Source organism: Gobius niger (assembly GCF_951799975.1).
Source record: "Gobius niger genome assembly, chromosome: 4".
NCBI classification, from domain to species: Eukaryota; Metazoa; Chordata; class Actinopteri; order Gobiiformes; family Gobiidae; genus Gobius; species Gobius niger.
This window is the reverse complement of record NC_136855.1, coordinates 16,444,505-16,461,488: the sequence shown is the minus strand read 5'-3', so window position 1 is coordinate 16,461,488 and position 16,984 is coordinate 16,444,505. Positions and strand designations below refer to the sequence as shown.

The following is a 16,984-nucleotide window of genomic DNA, read 5'->3' as shown; positions in this document are numbered from 1 at the left end:
AAAATATGATTGTATGATTATACTGTTAATTATCAATACAAACTCACTTTGATCCATTTGGTTCTCTTTTCTTTCAGTCACACTTGAAACATAAATTATACTGCATTAATCTCTGTAGAGAAATCTCTGTAGAGAAATTAGTTCTCTGCATTTGACCCATCCTCAGTGTCGCATGGGGCGACCTGTAGGAGCAGTGAGCTGCCAGCATAGGCCAGCGCTTGGGGACACACCTCCATGATGTGGGGCCAGGCTGGTGGTGAGAAACACCTGGCTGGAGGATTAACCTATTGCACATGTTTTTTATAACCTACCACTAACCTATGCAGACGCGGGGAGAACATGCAAACTCCACACAGAAAGGCCTCGTCCAGGTGGGAATCGAACCCGGGACCTGAGGCACAAGCACTAACCGCTGCTCCACTGTGCCTTGCCCCGTGCCCCGAAACATGGGCATTGCTGCAGGTTAAATGACCAAATTTGTGCAAAGATCATTTCAATTCTAGTAGATTTTATTGAAGATATAAAACGTGTCTTACCTCTTGATGCCTTATCCCTTGTGCAACAGTCATCTGCTAGTGGACACTGCTTGTCTTCTTAAAACTATTACAAAGATTAATACAGTTCCATACGGTGTAGCATTGCGCGTAATAGAGTAAAATACAGCCATTTCTTTTCAGAAGTTGGTTGTAAAACCTGCAGTTTCACTGTGAGCTGCCTCTCCTCAGACCTGAAGTGACAACTTCTCTCAAGGGGGGGACATGACCATCTCGTCTCCATGGAGATGTTGCTTTATTTTGATATGCCCTTGGGGGCCCAGTTCTACAGCGGAACAAAAGGGTGCATTGCAACTTCATTTTGTAACATTCCCCCCTCAGTTTTTTTTAGCTACATCACATTATCACCCCCTTGAAACTCAGTCATTTTGTTCTGGATCCAGCGCTGTGCTCTTGTGACTACAACATTTCACCTGGAAAGTCGCACAGTGTTGCTTTAAGAAAACTAGCATTTCAAGGCGCCTATAGTGAACCCTTTCGATTAAAACGTCTGCTCAGGATACATAAAATATGAACAGAGTATAGGATAATAAGAGACACCAAGGGCAATTAACTATTTTTCAGAGTTTAATCATTCACAGCAGAGCAATAATAGCAACTTCAAGCCACTTTAGAGATGCACTTGGCCACTACACCTCCCAAAATCCTTCACCCCAGGAAAAAAAAAACATTGGAGGAATAACCCAATCAGTGTCCAGTGGTTCAAGGTTCCCGGGCCTCCTGCAGTCTCCCGTCAGGCTCACGGAGATAATTGTGAGAAATCCGATTTTAGCCATGTAGCATAGTAGGCTGTAAACTCTTTTATCACATAAGCTTTCTCCCACAATGCACCCCTTGTCGTCTCTGCCGTCCAGTGTGTGCAAGTGGCCCCCTCCCCTTCTGCCTGTCATTTACCTACTGTGGTGCTGATCTCAATACCCAAGACCAGGAAAGTGTAAAAATACAATTATGAAATCCAATAATATGATAATTTCGGGAAAAAAACATGAATGTTTTAAAGGCGCTGAGGGGGGAGTGGTTGATAAATAAAATATGTGGGTGGTATAGTGACCCACATCTAAATATCGCACTAGTCTTACTTGCCACCCCCCTGTGATTTCCAGTGTGCTGAAGCTGTCCCTATCTCAGTATGAGCTTATTACAAAACAGCTAACAGGTTTATAACATCTGTGACAAAGACTAACTTCCTGATTTGTGTCAAAGAGAAAAATGACACGCAAAAGCACCACTTGGTTTTGATAATATCTGAGATCCCTAGAGTAGCTTGTGAAGAAATGCAATGAATTCAAAGCAGCAAAACCAACTATATATCCGTTCCTTGAAAATATTCTGTCATTTCAGATTATTAATTTATTATTAAGACCCTTGGGTGTCAATAAGTCGGTCATATGGATATGTTACAATTCCCAGCTGTAATGTTTTTATTCATAATCATTAGTTTTGCTGCCTGTGATACAAAGCCAGTGCTGCAAGTTAATTAGAGGCAATTGTGTGCAATGCATTCAACAATGCATATGGGCCCTTGATGGTAACATTACATTATGATGGTAAAGTAACATGTTCATTTAAATCTATGAATTTTGGCACAACATTAACAGTGACCCCTCCCTCACTGCTCTGTGCTGCCTGTGCCCCGTTGGTACAAAGCCGATTCTGCATAAAAGCTATTAATATTTGATGTGATCATGGGCCTCCATAAGCAAATTTCAGTCCCCAGCAAGTTGAGCTAAAGCATGATTAATTTAGTATTTATGCCCCAACAACCCTTTAAACACAACAGAAGGCCCCCGGACACAGAGAAAGCCCTGCACTTTCAAAAGAAACCAGCAGCCTCTAAATCATAATCAGCACGCACTCATTCAGCATCATTCGAGTTTGGGGACACATTTAATTCGGTTTTGTTCACACTGGAAGAATAGGAGGCAGCTCTTCATTGCTACCATTTTAAATCCTCTTGTACATAACCAGTGCTAAAATAACAGGTCGATCTGTGCTGATCTATTCCCCACAGGTATCTAGGCTTTGTTTGCAACACAAAATTGAACATAGGCCTCTCTATTATTTCCAAAACATGGATCCTTTTGTCTTTTCAGGGACTTGTTGAAAGAGGCCAAACCATAGGCAGACTTGGGACTATGAAGACTCCAAAAGTTTTCAACATGCGCCAACTACAAGTCCATCGTAACATAAGTGTAGTTACTATTTCTAAATCTTTTTTCTATTTTGCTATCTAAAAAACATACAAACCTACATGTCATTTGTTTCAAACCAGAGAAAACGCTCAGTCCCATCTGTCTACATCAGAAAACGCACTCTCTTGGTTGAGTGTTTGACTGCACTGACCACCAATCTGCGCACATCTACTTCAACATGCAGCCCTTGGTGATAAAGGTTCCGACACCCCTGGTCTACATCATTTCATTTGGTGTCCTGGAAGTGCTGGGTGTTTTTCTGTAACAAACCATCTCCAACCAAAATCTCACGTTTGCAGCTATTGTTTTTGGCCTCATTTAAATCGCTTTATTCGCTGTTCAGTGTACCTGTTTATTTATATGCACAGAAATCAGTGTAGAATTTCTTTTTACATGTTGCCCATACATTTTATTAAAGCCACACTGCGGAACATTCCAAAAGTGATCAATCTGATTATTGCTATAGGAATACAAAGGCATAACATATTAATCGGAGAGCAAACAGTTAACCACTGAAAATACACACCACTGAATGAAGCCTTATCACTTCCCCTCTCTGTGTTATTGTTTAACATCATTCAGAATTAAATTAGCCGCACGCTAACATGATCCCAGTACAGTTCAACTTCATTAGACATAATCTGTGCTCGGCCATCGCTGCTGCCCCAGGCCCGCCATGCTCACGTGTCCGCTCGGCTCCTATTGATTACAGTGATTTGCTGCGTGAGAATCCAATGCTCTGTGACGGCTCGTAACTGAGGTTAAAGATGGCGATTTAATTATGTGTCAGGGGTCAAATTAAGAGCCGACCTTTGACCTCTGAATACAGGACTTTGATTGGTGACAGATTTGTGTACACAATTATGAAGGCATGAAACCTCACATTTTTCTGAGTAAGCTTTGTTACTTTTCTTGCCTTAAAATGGAGCCGTAGTGACACAAACCCAGGGGTTGGCACTTTGATCCTGGCTCCAGTGTCCTCAGGCAAGACACTTCACTTGCTTGCATGAGTGTGGATGCAGACGGTGGTTTTGCCTGTGAGACAGTAGCCGCAAAATAGCACCCACCCATCTGTCAGTCCATCCTTGGGCAGCTGTGGTTATACACATCGGCGTGGTATCAATCGTAGGTGTTGATAGGCTAATATCCACACCCTCCACAATGGCAACGTTGTTTTTTTCCGACCGATTATGCTTTTCAGTGGGTTGGAAGTGAATGAATAGAACTGTAAAGTGAGGAAAGTTGAATGCATGATTGAAATGTTCTGGACTAGAATGACATACTGTTTGAATATGATCTATGTGTTTAAATGAGATCTTTATCTCAACTGTTTCTGGTAAACTAAATGATAAAAAAAAAAACTTAAAGTACAACACGTTACTTTTAGATTTCTTTTAAAGATGTAGTTGGGTTACCCCCTTAAAGAGTTAGAGGATGTAACACGCTCAGCTTCTTTGAACCCTAAAGGGACTTTGTCCTATTAGTCACTGGGAGAGATGCCCTTCATATTTTTCTTTTGATCAAGTCTGTAGGAACCGATAACGTAACAACTCTGTTGTGGCAATAACGTAGCTTTTGTATTTTACCGCTTTTTGTTGGTTTTTATCACAATCTTTTATCACTGGAAATGTTGCAGCTCATATGCATCTGACCACGAAGGTAAAGTCATTTCAGGTTCTAATCCATGCCTCCACAAGTGCATGACGTTGCTTTGTCCTTGGGCAAGGCACTTCAGCCACCTGCCTGTGTATGAATGTGGAGCATATGAGAGTGAGTGGTTGGTCCAAGTAACTGATGGGACTAATAGTAAGTTCCCCACCCCTGTATCTGAATCTGTATCCTGTGTCTGAGATTTCTTCCACCGCTGTCTAAAACACAGTTTGGTACAATGATAAAAGGATAATGATTTTTTTTTTTTTAAACACACACAATATGATAATGCTAGTTCTCTTAACAGAATTTTCCCTTTCTGCTACAGATTACTATTGAAGCCACAGCTGCCCTGGGTAGGCTGCCAAACTGTGCCATTGGCCCCTCCGTCCACCACCAAGCACTCACTCACACATGCCCAACATTCATACATATGCAATGTGAGTGAAGTGCCTTGCAAAAGGACACAGCGATGTCATGGTCTTGCCTGAGGAGGGACTTGAACCGGCAACCTTTCCGTCATAAGATGCCCCACTTTACACTCTGCAGTTATAGGAAAAGGCATGTGTTGCCGGAAGTGGAACAATAATATAGGAATGTTTACATTATTAGTTGAATTTATTACATCTGTGAAGGATTTTAATCTTGTCAGGCCAATAATGTAAATGTTTTTACATTATCAGCCAGTAAATTGTTATTACATTATTGGCGCAACAGTTATTATGTTATCGGTTCCTTCAAGGCTAAAATTAAATGATAAAATATCTTCAATCATGGCATGTAGTATAGATATAGGCCTATGAGCTTTCTTGATTAATAACAACGTTGTCATCTGATGTGTGTTATTTAGAAGAGGCTATATTTTCCTTTTTTTCTAGCCAAATCAGCTCTGCTAGTACAAAATTACGCTTTGACTTTCCAGATCAATCTGTCTGTGACCTGAGTCTGAATGCAGACAAGTCCAAAGTCATTTAGTTTGCAGCGGGCCCTTTGGGGAGTTGCAACCACAGCTAACATTTCTACAGCCAGCCACATCTATGCAAATGATGGGACAATTGTGGATATACAAATATGTACCAAGCGTCCAGCGGCTAATGGCCTCTCTACCCCGGGCTGGCTCAATGGCTCATTTAGATATCTCCTTGCTTTATTATGTGAATAAGTCACGGCAGGCTTGTTACGAGCCTCTAGGTTCCTGTTTCTGCTGTGTGGAGGAGATGGGTGGTGCTCAATTAGGCTGGCAGAGTTAACCCTTTGTGCTAGATAAGCTGTTTTCTCTTCCATATACAGAGTGAGTACAGTGGTGGGTCGCAGGCAGGGATCAAAAGATCAATCCTAATACAATGCTACCAGGCTGACCCCACAGATGTAATAAAGGCGCCATCCTTCACCCATGGGAGCCATCGGGAGCCTCCTACCCCATGAAGAAACCTAGTATCTTTAAATTAGCTGACTCGCTGGCCCTGCAGGTAATTGCATTAGTTTATCAATGTTCAACACAATTTATTAGTTAGGGGCGCAGCGGTGGGATCCCGGTGTTAATGTGCTCTGTGGAGACATGGCCAACAAGGTGTTTGTTTGTTTATGGAGAATGAGCAAAAGTAAACAAAGACACAAGGAGAAAGTGGAAATACTCTTTATTGGAGCTGCAGGATTTCAGTATTACAATCTTAATGTAAATGCAATCAATTACTGTGATGTTTCTCTGTCACTAAGGCTACCAAACTAAATCTTCAGCACCCAAGTGATTTTATGCCAAATGTTCTCCGTAATGTAACCTTCTACATTTTGATATTTTAAATTCTTCTTAATCTTGATTCACTTAATTTTCCTTGACCTAGAATGTGCACATACTATTCATAGAACCATTAAATCTATCCATGAATGAAACAGATAATGTAGCCTATCATCACATATTTAATTGGCCACTATTCAACATAGACAATCATATACTCAATTTTTTAATTTTCATTTTCATTTTTCTATGCCTATAGCTCTCAGTTGTACAGGAGTGTAGACAAACTTCTTCATCATCTGTACTCAGTAGTTCAAGAAACGGACATTTGGCCTCTCATCCACGGCCATCCAAGAGTTATTTTCTCCAAATATGCATATCCAAATCTCAAAGTGTATTGACAGGAAAGCTTACAGGCTATATGCCAGTGTGATACCTCAGTTGAAAGCCAAGACCTTCTAATTTTTAAAAGTATGTGTACGATCTGTGTGCGAGATACAGCTAGCATCACATTTGTCGTCCCTAGTCCTAGCCCTAATCACAGTAACAGATTAACTTCTCTCTACTTTTCTCTATTTCCCTTTCCCCAATCATGACTCTTGTCTGAATAACTTCAGAGGATATCAGTTATTTGTTTTAATGGGTGCTTAATTCAGATTGTATTCCATTATGTTAAAAACAATATTCCTGGCTGTGCTGTGAGTGGGAGTGCTGTGGCCAAAGGCTACAGCGCTCGCCGTACATCTGTATGCATTATGGATGTGTCGGAGGTAATAAACACAAGCCTCTTATTTCGGCTTCCTGTGATCATCACTCCTGGCCCTCAGATGGATTATGGCCTGTGTGCTACATGTAGATGAGTGCCGCTGCTCTGATTGCCTTATGGCCATCAGCCTTTGCATATTTACTGCCCATGAATCACACAAAGCCCGGGCATTTCTCCAGCCCTGCTCTTCCTGGTCTTTCTTTGTGTGTTCCGAGTCGTTTGGCCTCTTAAACACTACTTTTTCAGTCAATTTAAGTTGCTGTTCAGAATGGGCTTTCCCTGTTATAATAAGAATGCTTGATGCAAAATCGGAAGTAATATGTTACTGTTACTGACAAGAGCTTTTTCCTTGAAAAGTCGCGAATTAGTCAGCCTTACAATACTTTTCTATTTCAGAATTGTGTTGAAAACCACACATTTACTACAAATTCTGCAACATATGTAATCATAGCAGAAAGTATTGGGTATTTACTTCTGCATACCATGCACAAAACTATATTGCTTGACCTTATGGTTAAATGTTTTCTTTATTCATTCTTTATTTTTTCTTTATTTATTCTTTCATTCAGTTCATATGAAATGAAAAGATACACAAAAGTACTTAATCCTAGACCGGCCTGTGTAATAAATGATAGGATATATAGATAGAAAAATACATAAATCTGCACAATATGAGAGAGCATCTGCACTATTTACCATTAAATTGAATCAGTTTTTCATCAAATTGTGTCAAAGAAAGACTTGATAACATACTAAATTCGGACTAAACAAGGACAAAATGAAACAAAGTTAGGAAAATCATGACTAAAATGAAACTTTGGTGATATATCGTGCATTCCCAAACCAGGACGTTCTAATTGTTAGTCATGAGTCTTAATCACTATGCAATAGTGCCAAAAAGATGGATGTCATTTAGGGTTGGCGCAAAGTGTGAGGATTAATTTGCGCATTATAAAGAGTAAACCGTGTAGCGCGTGAGCAGTAGGGGCCCTGCTTCTGACAGGAAGTCTGGGATCACCATCACACCAGGACTTCCACAGCGCTGACTCTCCCCGCGCCTTGATCCTGGTCTCTGCATTCCCAGCTGCTTAATGAAACTATGTATTATTAATAACGCTATATCTGTGTTCATCCCCTCTCCCCATTCACATGGCTGCCACATTAGACGTAAACTGTTTCGCCTTAATTCCCTTGTAATGTCCCTGTTATAATCAGTGTTTCTGCAGCAGCGACAGAGATCTTACAGCTTTTGCCGTAACTTACCGTTTGATGTGTGGCTTGCATACCACCGCGCCTGTAATTAGGTCTGTTTTACAAGTCAAATTTACATGGAGGCAATCTGAAAAATACGCCACCATAAAGAAAAATGTGTCAGAAGTGAACGGCCGTGCTTTGTTGGACCGTAGGGAGAGGTACATACCCTTTTGTAACAACAAAACCATCGTCCTATACACAGGGCAGGTGTGGCGGACATACAGTCACCTTAAAGACGGTTTGTCCAATGAGAGACACAGTTTGACATTTACAGCAAAGAGTCAAGTATTTCCCTCTAGATTTAACATGACATTTTATACATTCATATTACATGCATTGATTTAAGCAGAACATATGGAAAGATGGACAAAAAGGTCACTGCTACCAAAAGCAATCAAGATTTGTGCATCCACCTGAAATGGATAGGAACAGTATTGCAGAACCAGAGCCTCCCCTCTAAATGCAGAATGTGAGATTGATCTAAAAACAAAGTTAAAATAATTACATTTTTGTCCCTTTTCCTTGCAGATTTTTTTTTTTTACTTTTTTGTGTGAATTGTTCATACATATGACCTCCTTGCCACTCCAGATATGAAACATGCTCAAATAAATAAATGTTTTTTACTGATAACTATTGTTAATAACGTTGATTTATTTATAATTACAAAAACCTTAATTGTTTGTTATAAAAAAAAACAACAAGCTTAGGGCCTTTTAACAATCGCCACTCTCTTACTGAATGGCCAATCAAGTGTTTTGCAAATGGCAACAAAGAAATTCCACAAATTAAAACCACGTAACATTTCACCCAAATAACAGAATAGAATACAAGCATTTATTTATAACAGATATTTTAACATTTAAAAATACCTAAAAAAAATAGTAAACAAACATCCTGCCAGCGGCTCACCTCTCCTCAGACCTGACTATGACTTTATTGGGAGCGGGTATGTAAACAGCTGGTCTCTATGGAGATGTGACTAAAGGCTACCTAATATGAGATTTAAATAGATGAGGTCCTCTTCCAAACACATAGCCGGCCATCAGGAACATGTTTTGTATTGCTAGCTACAGTAAATAGCAAAATGTTATGCATTTAAAAAAAAAAAACAGCTTACTGTCACTACTGAACCAGCCCTAAGTTTTATTTACTTGTTTATTTGTTCGGGACAGTGCATGTTAATGAACACGCATGGGCCTAATGCATGTAAACACGCCACACACCGGATTATAGCCTGTAATTTCCATCCGTTGTCCCCTTGCGCACTCTCAAACACACATTCATCCTGGCCTATTGTACATGTTTTTTTTATGGTAGGGGAAACCGGAGTACCCGGAGGAAACCTACGCTGACACGGGAAGAACACGCAAACTCCACACAGAAAGGCCCCGTCCGCAAAAAATATTTTTCCTAGGACAGTTGGTAGATTAACCAGTCACAAGTCATGAGAGTTAAACGTCATACAGATATCAACCAATCCACTTAACCCTGACCCTGCCCTAGTCACTGACCTTAAGGATAGTGGGCTGGTGCCTAATCCTAATATGTCTCTGATTGGATGATGAATGTCCAACTATCCTAGGAAAATTATTTTTGCGCCCCGTGCAGGTGGGACTCGAACCTGGACTTTCTAGCTGTGAAGCACGAGCACTAACCGCTGCGCCACCGTGCCGCCCGACATTGGCCTCAAGTCACACACATGAGGCCACACCACCACTTACAAAGTTGTGCAAGTTGCTGCTATCAAACCATTACTGTGTCCTCATTCGGAGACACTTTGCTCTCGTCTTTCCATTATGTCTAATGAAACGGTGTTGATGCATTACCATTTATCAGTAGCAGAGCACTTGGTCCACTGATATCGATTGGAGGAAGCCGTTTGGCTGGGAGGGTGCTGTAAACTGGGCGTTTTAAGGCCGACATCCTTCACTGTCAGGGCAGGGAGAGAAAATGAGCTTGTAAGAGGCGAAATGAGCGTAGTGACAATAAATATGGTCATATATTTTAGCGAAGAGGCAGGCGCTGTCGATTTGAGCTGTGCCTCTGATTAGCCGTGACGTGATTGGCTGAGCAAGAGCTGTCAGTCTTCTTGCAGAGAAAGCTGGCAAAAGGCTCCAAGGTTACTAAAAAAAGGAGTGCGTTGGCTCAGTAATATCGTATAACAGTGTTTAAATATTTTAATTTCATTTGTCAAAGGGCCCCTCCCTGGCACCCCATTACCGTGACAACCATCCTTCATCAACCGAACGAGTGCATTATTCATTAGCGCTAATTATTTTCACATAACGTCTGCCCCGATATATTTAACCTCCACATTACACCCGGGATAATGGCCTTGTAAAATTGAATTGCGAGAAAGAAGTGGAGTTGGAGAGCTCATTTAAAGTACATAACAGGCAGTGAAGGAGTAGATTCGGTAGGGGCGAGGGGTATGAAGCAGCTGCGGATGAAGAGGAGGCTGACAGGAAGAGAGTACAGCACTTCGGGACAGGGAGGCGCAGGGGTGACGGGACATTTGTTCACGTCTCATTTACATGCCAAAGGGAGAGCCCGGTGATGCTGGGTAAGAGGTACCCAATGCAGCCTGGTTCAAGGTGCCCCGAGCTAAAAGTGTATCCACTCAAACGACCCAGTGACTGTACCTGTTAGAAATACAGCTGTGTGGACCAACAGGTTCTGCTCTTTTGTGTCCATGCTGTTATAGCTGTAATAAAGCTTCGCAAACTCTCTCTTAAAGGTATGTGAGCTGTTGTTCAACCAAACATATACAACTGCTTAATGGTAATTTAGTGTAGGCCAGTATGATCTATTTTTAGCCTCAAACTGCAGTGTAGTGTAACAGTGAGAGGGATTTCAGATCGACTGTCGTGCATTTGGCTGTGAAATGTTGCGACCAATGTTTTTTGACTAATGTTGTGAGCAAAATGACTGTAGTAGACTTGCGGCGATGTGACTGCATTTCTTTGTATGCTCAGTGCTTGGTAATTGCAGAGCATTTCAACTTGAGACAATATTATTCTCACAGTCTTTGGTGTAACGCCAGAAGGCAGCGCGCTCTATGTGTAAAGAATCTGTCTCGCTGACATTTAGATTTGCCTTTTAAAGATGGCATTTTTCAAAGTTGGCATTTCTCCATATGATTTCTACAGGCGACAAAGTGGTCTCCCAGTTTCAAAGTGCTCACAGTGTACAAGAGTGGAATCTATTCAGAAATAATACACAGCTTTGTTTTGAAATGTATTTAATTTCTACAGGTTTTGTTCATTGTCACATTTGATAATGCAATTCTTATGTGTTCAAGATTTAATTTATACAACAAGTGCGTGAAGCATAAATGTTTACCCAGATCCAATTTTTTACGATGAAGATGGTTGGTTAAAGAACCTTTAGCACAAATAGGCTATATACTGCACACTCTTGGACAGGGGATTTAATGTTGGGACTCTTAAAGAAAAGATAAGAGAAAACCTGGACTTAGCATTCTACCACTTTAGACAATATCTCCTATTGTTGTACTTTAAAGTCACACTGTAAAACATTTCAGATTATATGTCGCTATGTCACAAGTCAACTAAACGTTGTATTTTGCCAATAAATCAACAAAAATACCATGTAATAGCAGATAAGCACTCTCAATGAGTCTCTCTGGAAAATAACTGAACTTATTCCAAGGAACACTTTCAAGTCCAGATTGAGAGCACTGGAGACGACCTCTTTAAATTGCAACTGTTTTTCATAATGTGTATGTAATTTTGTTTTGAGATTTGTACTTAAAATTACAATTGTAACTCCTTTGCTGGGTCTTGACCAGGACTCCTTTGAAAAGTGGGTTTTTAATCTCAATGGGACTTTGATGGTTAAATAAAGGTTAAATAATGTAAGCATTAAACCAAATTTTTGGCTACATGTAGCCAAAGCAAAGCAGCACCATCTCCATGGAGACGAGCAGGGGATGTCCCGCTCTCAGCAAAGAAGAGTTAGATCTGAGTAGAGGCCACTCACATTGTAAGTTTATTAGTATTATATTTATTTCTTTTCTACCAATAAAAAAGCCTGCAATAAAACGAATGCTTGCATTTTATTCTACTGAGTGAAAGGTTATGCAGTGTGGCTTTAAATCACACTTTGCAAATGAGTGAATTACCTGTACATTCAATGGCACTGTACATCTATTATTGCCGGTAAATCTGGTCTTGTTTTGGTGAAGGAGATGGAGCTCATCTGGAGAGAGAAACATAAAGTGGACATTACTCACTTTGTTCATACCATTCATCTGCAGCACAGTCGACGCTTTATGGACCGCCCTGATAGCTTTTAATGGCAGCTGATAGTCTGAGGTGTCTGTGCAGAGATGGATGACGGCTCACTTATGGAGGAGACATCTCTTTTGAATCACCAGAGGTTTCTGATTACAGCCCTCTGCAGCCTCGCCGCGGACCTTGATCCATTCTGCAAATGAGAATGCTATCCCTAAATAATTTCCTCAACAAAGATGGCGCTGCACATTATGAAATATTCAGCACTCAATTTTCCCTCTTCTATCAGGCTTCGGAAAGATCCATAATTATGCGATAATCCACATTGTAATTCGTTTTGGGGGGCATGCTGGGAATTTGAGTTGTGGCTTCAGCTCAGCAAAATGTTTAATAAGTTGGCAAAAATGGATGAGACCAGACATGTAGCCCTTTTTCCTCTATGTGGTTGGCGTAAGTGGCTTACGTATGACAATTCACAGCCTCCACAGGGTCAGTGGGAATGCCAAGTCTCATATAATACTGGACAGATGACAAAACTGTGGATTTTGTGGCTTAGTGCTTTAGACAAACAGAACAAAATTGAAAGCAGCCATTGTGAAGAATTGATATGAATAATACTCTTACAATCGGTAATATTTGTTGATAGACAAGTTTATGTTGCAAAACTGCCATTTAGAATATGCTATGTAAGGTAATAATAGAACGGCCTCCAAAAAGCTGCTGAATTACATTTCTATGTGCTAATAATGGCTCAATGTATTGTCTTAAATTTAAACAAAAGCCCGTCTTTATGGGACAGGAGGTGAACATAGTCAAACATATTGTACATCTGGGTGAGAAAACATTGGTCTATAAATGAGTGTAATTCCCAGGCCAGGATGTAAAAATTGAATTGTGAGCGTGCTTCACATTGCATTTGTACTTTTATAGTTGCGCAAGTTTGTAATGTTCACTACAATTCAGGCAGAGCCATCTCACTGTAGGATATTTAAGAAAGAGGTCATAAAGACTCCTTTGCCACTGGCGTTATGACCAATAAAGTTAAATGGATGTGCAGGCATTTTTAGTATTGCGTTATTGTAACTTGCCACGGTGCTGCGGAACGAGCTGAGTGAACGAGGAGGTGTGATTCAATAGAGCTGTCAATTTGCACCAAGGAATGAGATGATGTTAAGAATGTCAAAGAGTGGGGCTTTAATATAGAGCTGAAAGGCCAAAGATGTGTATAGAGAGGAAAGAGAAGAGAAGGCATTCGAGGGACAAGGAAACTAAAACTAACATTCATTTTACCACTCATCTCACAGTAAAACTAAACTGAGAAACAATTAGTAGAAATAACAGAACCTATTAATACATAGAAAATCCTGACATCATCTAAAGCTTTCCTCTAACTTCACTTATTTGAAACACTGATGTACATTTCCTATTAATGAGCTATTTTGTCTAAACTAGCTTTATACAGAGGGAATTAGTATGGTGGCTCTGTGGCTCTCAAATCTTTCATACCGCCAAAAAATATGTAGCTTTAAAGTACTAAACAAGAAAAGTAACACTTTATTTTACACTACCCTTGATACATTGTACCTGCCACATTAAGTACAATGTAATGCAATGTAACACTGTGTAGTAACTTGTACCTACAGGTTACATACACAATGGAATAATGTGTATTAGTATTTTGGTGGTACATGATGTAATGAGACAAAAGACCCAAACCCTAACCCTAAACTTAAGCCCTAACCCTAAGGGTCTTATGTCTTATTACAATATGTACCTCCAAAGAACTAATACACATTATTCCATTGTGTATGTACTTAGGCCTGTCACGAGGACAAATTTGAAGTTCGATATATTGAGGCAGGAAAGTGTCGAGATAAATGTTCTAAAAGTGCATCATCATATCCTAAAATACCACACAAGCTGTAATAAACATGAAATATAATGTTATTCAATTTGCATCCTTTAGAAATCAAAGTTTTACAAAGAAAACATATGGGGGAAATGCTTATAAATGTATAGACAATAAATATCGAGCCCAATAATATATTGTTTATCTGTTATTTATTGAACGATAAGTCGATATAGTAATTATCGTGACAGCCCTATATGTACTGCATAGGTACACATTATTACACATTGTTACAGAGCACATTACGTAAAAAGATCTTAATGAGGACTCGGTTGTAGGAGAACAAAAAGGTGAATAATATTGGCTGTAAATTAAACAAAGCAAAGACATAGCGTACCACCAGTGGCTTCAAATCTCACAGTTTGAGAAACACTGTAGCAACTACTTTATATAGGAACTAATGGCACATGCATATTTGTTTTGATCTGATAACATGGTGCCATGAGACAACTAAACTGAACAGGACATAGAAATTCAATCTATTTATTCTATTTATATCTATTTATCTATCTATTATAAAGTGACCAGTGCTAACTTGCACAAAAGTTCCACACAACATTTCCTCCAAAGGAAAAGCTAAACCTGTTGTAGCACTATGGCTACGATTGCCCCAGCACAGCAGAGGACAGCCCCTTGTTCTACCTCTATTATAGTGTATTGTCAACAGCATCAGTCATCGTGGAGAGCCTCATGTCCCTCATTTTCTCTCGACCGCTTTGTGATGAATTCCCATCTGCAAAGTATTTCCGAGTACTTCGCCCAAGGAGGTGTAATTTAAATATGATCAGTCACCGCGCGGCTGCCAGGATAAGAATAATGTCCAGCCTAATATCTCATCTGACTTTCCTCCTGAGAAACAAAAGTGCAATAAGTCATGCGCTGTTATTATCCACCTAATTATAATGCGAAATATAGCCAATTTCCCTCTTTTTCCTGCTGCAAATTCGAACAAATTAGCAAACAGACTATACAATGTTAATCTTGTTCGCTGTGATAGACTGTCATCCATTCACCAGCGGTGCTTAATGGTTTTTAATTACCACAAAAACACATATTAGAATCCTTGTTCCCTTGCGGATTTTTAAAGGTCACATAAAGCATATAAATATTAAACATTCATGTCCGATTTTTCACCGTATGCAAACTAACCACACACTAAGCACTATGCCATTTTGCCATAGACATATTTTCGTAATTATACAACTGTAACTTCTTTTAATGAGCGCAATCTCGAGCTGGCCCCGAGGAAGCATAGGTCCCAGTCAGTCAGAGCGATGTGTCTTGGTCATTCCGGATTAATTTGCAAAGTGCGTTGGGAGAGTCAGTGTCAGGGCACTGGCACTGTTGTCCCCAGTGAGTCCCATGCCTCTCCTAGTCTGCCGCACGAGGGGGGCCCTAATTATGTCCTCATGTGTATTTAATGGACTTGGGTGGCTTTGAGGGACCAGGGGGGCGACTGCGGCGGTAACCTCACATGAACTGAAGGGCCTTTGGTGAGGAGTCCGGCAGATGAGAGACGTGGTGTGAGGAAGTGTGTGTGTGTGTGTGTGTGTGTGTGTGTGAGAAATAGGGGGACAGGAACAAACCTTGAGCCATTTATCCAGAAGCCCATTCCCTCCAATTATTCTCGAGTTTGTGTTCTTCAGCTTGTCAAGTCTGTAAAAAACCCCAAAAAACAATAAATGTAAACTTTACTATCTTCCATTACTTTTGCATTATTTCTTTTGTACATCTAGAAACACACTGCTCTTTGGGACGGGTTATAGCAATAAGGCCTTTCTGAAAAGTGTTGAAAGTCTGAATGAAGAAAACATTGTAACATACACTAACTGCTAAGGTAAGCATTGTTTAAACCTCTACCCCAAGCCTTAACCGAGTGCATTGTCTCCAGTGTGGCTTTACCCAAATCTAAAAGCGTCTTGACTGGAGAGCAACGGTGTAACGCCTCATTTGAAAGAAAACTGATTGTAACTTTTTTGTCGCATTGTTAGTGCAGTTTTGTTGCATTTTTTTTAAAGCGTTTTTGTTGTGACTTTTTTTTACTTGTTCCTGTCACATTTTTGTCACACTTTTTAATTTTGTTATTGTTACTTTTACGGCATTTTTACATCGCTATTTTAACACTTTTTTCCAGAAGCTTTTAGATTTGTGTAAAGCCAAACTGGGGAAAGTGTGCTCGGTTCAGGTGGGGGCTGAGAGGCTAAGTGTGTTGGCTTTATTTAGGAACTACTTTTTTGAGTAACGTTTTATGGTATGGAATAGTATTCTGATAACGGGTTTGTAAAAACATGGGCCTCAAAACCAGCCCACAGATCATTTCTGGAACAATCTAGTGTGAGACAGGCTCGAAAGATCATGCTCAATCCCCCTTCAGTGCTCTGCTTTAAATACAGTTTGAGCTTATGCATTCTGAAAATTCCTTTATATAAAACAGCCTAAAAATAAAATTACGGGCTGAGTGACCTGAACCACACAGTGTAGGCACATTTTCAATGAATGTGCTGGTTGTCAGTATTGGATTTATGAAAATGTTTAGGTAAAGATTTAACATTAAACTGATCGCAGGTGAACAGGTGACGCACTAATGCAAAGTTCAAAAGTATCTCAGCAGTCTAGTTATTTCATTTATACCACAAATACATGTCCTTTATTAGTCTGCAGCCCCAT

At 40.1% G+C, this 16,984-nt stretch overlaps 1 long non-coding RNA gene across 2 annotated transcripts in view; it reads right to left on the bottom strand.

Annotated features, from left to right (window-relative positions):
* Window positions 1-12,306: 12,306 nt before the first annotated feature.
* Window positions 12,307-16,984, bottom strand: part of LOC306962512 — a 79,598-nt gene continuing 74,920 nt past the window's right edge. For both annotated transcript variants that reach the window (XR_013792822.1, XR_013792823.1), the window contains 2 exons: window positions 15,904-15,973; window positions 12,307-12,373 (listed from right to left, as the gene is read on the bottom strand). This is a non-coding gene — a long non-coding RNA (uncharacterized lncRNA). The remainder of the gene's footprint in view (window positions 12,374-15,903; window positions 15,974-16,984) is intronic.